The sequence below is a fragment of the Nematolebias whitei genome, chromosome 10 (assembly GCF_014905685.2).
Source record: "Nematolebias whitei isolate Nwh7 chromosome 10, NemWhi1, whole genome shotgun sequence".
Classification (NCBI taxonomy): domain Eukaryota; kingdom Metazoa; phylum Chordata; class Actinopteri; order Cyprinodontiformes; family Rivulidae; genus Nematolebias; species Nematolebias whitei.
In genome coordinates, this window is record NC_056507.1 from 244,907 (window position 1) to 247,376 (window position 2,470).

The 2,470-nt window shown below is 48.3% G+C and overlaps 1 protein-coding gene across 1 annotated transcript in view; it reads right to left on the reverse strand.

Annotated features, from left to right (window-relative positions):
* Positions 1 to 2,470, reverse strand: part of pot1 (protection of telomeres 1 homolog) — a 213,094-nt gene that overhangs the window by 170,681 nt on the left and 39,943 nt on the right. The window lies entirely within an intron of this gene.

Sequence of the window (2,470 nt, forward strand, 5' to 3'; positions counted from 1 at the left end):
AAAAATCTAAAAAAAAGTTAAGTCTGGTCCTCTGGACATTCAAACAACAAACTGGTCTGTGTGGGTGGGACCAGTATTTGCAGTTTGACTCCCATCACCCTTTGGAGCACAAGTTAGGAGTCATCAGGACTCTGTATCACAGAGCAGACAGCATCCCCACTAGCTCAGGAGCCAGGCAGAAGGAGAAATCCCACACTGGTTTTGGTTGTCAGCAGCAAACTGGTTGATCCACTCTGTGAAGGTGCTATTTAAGAGACTGAGCTGAAAACAGCACCTCAGACTGAGGAAGTCTCTTGGATGAGAGACGAAACGTTTCTAGATTTTTTTGCTTTGTTTTGTTTTTTGTTTTTTTGAATGTCCAGAGGACCAGATTGAACTTTTTTGGATTAAAGGACAAGAGGTCGGGTGTCTTATTAGCGTCTGGAGCCATGGTTTGTGTGCCAACATGTTCACCCCCAGTGGGGACGTGTCCCATGGATTCAGGGAGAAAAACAGTTTGCATTGAGTGTTTTCCCTGATGGCCATTGGATCCACATTCGCCTTGCTGAATCTGGACCAATCTGAAGAGTCAAATCTGGGTTGGGGCACCAATACTTCTCATGAAATCTGCCCCTGGGCATGATATCGACCCTTCTGTTTAGTGCCATGGGGATGTAAACAGATCTGATGGAGCGGAGACGCTCGTGTCCAGCTGCTGAACCGAGTGAACGCCCCCTTGGCGATTTATGTAGGCTGATGTGGTTCTGTTGTCAGTGTGTACCATCACGTGATGATCCCGCAGCATCAGGGAAAAGTGTTTGATTACTTTCTCTACAGTAATCAGCTCCAACATGTTTATGTGGAGAGACGTGCGAGGGGGCCATAATCCACCCACTGTCTGGGACAGACACGACCCCACCCAGCCTGAGAGGGATGCGTCTGTGGACACAGAAGGTAATTATGTCACTCTGCCCAGGGGAACACCTCTAAGCAGGTTATGAGGGTTTCCTCGATTGCTCAGGTCTGCTCCTACCAGGGTTAACCCTAACCCTAACCTAGTAGGACAACAACGTGAACAGCTGACATCATCCTTAACAGTCACGTGAATGTCAGTCACCGATTTGTGGATCCTGACTCATTGGGGCAATGACGTCAAGGAGTCCCTACTCTGGTGTAACAGGCAAGCTGTCATGGTGACTGAATTTTGATCCACTCCCAGAAAAAACGAACTGAGAGGGGATCGTCAAACTTTTTCTCTCAAAACTAGGAAGTACCGGGAATAAAAATCCAATTCTTCTTTCCCGGGAAGAGCTTTAGAAACAACTTTTATCAGAAGTTCTTTCGACTCGGTCTGTAAATTCAGTCCTGTTATGAAGGTATTAATCGATTTTCCAGAACCCCGCTGAACCTTGGAGAAGTGCCTGCAACTGCAGCGTGTGACCCCTGGTTATTATGCGCTACATTCATTTATGTCATCCAAAACAGATGCTACCACGCCAAGCTGTGCTCTGAGATCGGCCACTGTCATGTGTGGAAGAAAGCAGGTCCCTCCTGCCGTCAAATGCAGAGAGAAAAAACCTGCGTGGACCCATGGAGGGCTTGCAGCGAAAATCTGTCTGTCACTCCCACACCAACCCACATCTGTGGCTGGATGGAGAGGTCATGTGAGTTGAGCTGGTGAATAACAACGAGCAACACTTGGAAGAAGGCTCGTCTTCATCACTATCTTGCACAGTTAGGTGGGGGGGGGGGGGGGGGGCTGATGGGTGCGGAGAAGAACCCTGAGCAGAATGTGTGTCCTAACTGCAGATTCAAACTATGTTAAGTTCGAGGAGGTTCGGCTTCTTAAAATGAATGTCTAAAGATCGCCTTCCCACCAAGTGTCCGAGCATCTGTCCTCAGCATCCTTTATTCACCATCTGATGAGAGGAGGACACCAAATTGGGGGGGCGAGGGGGGGGGGTCTGCATGGGAGCAGAAAGTTCTCACCATGGACTCATATTGTTTCTGTGTGTGATGAGTTGGTTTATTTTAAAATGCTTGTTTAAAATCCACCTTCTGCTTTCTGAGTTAAGTTTGTGTTTTAATCAAAACCTTCACATAACAAACACACATGCACCCAAACGTCATTTCATTTGCTGTCTTCTCCGTGTCTCTTGGGGCGGGTTGGACCAGGAACACACCAGTTGCTCACCTCTGCTGGATTTCATTCACTGAGGGGGCAGCGGAGGCTGTCCTCTGGGGAAAGTGGAGGCTGGGGCTCCTAGGACATACGTCCCAGCAGCTGACGCCGAAGAGGGTTGCAGCTAATCCAAGAGCAACTGTAAAAGGCAGGCTGAATAGTCTGCCCGATCTAACAGGGCCTTTCAAAAACGTCCCTTCTTAATCTCATCCGGATGGGTGGGAAAATCTTCAAACACATCCGTGCCCGCAACACCTGTTGTTGTGGAGGGGCATTAAGTGCATAACAGATTATAAAGGAAGGAGTGAA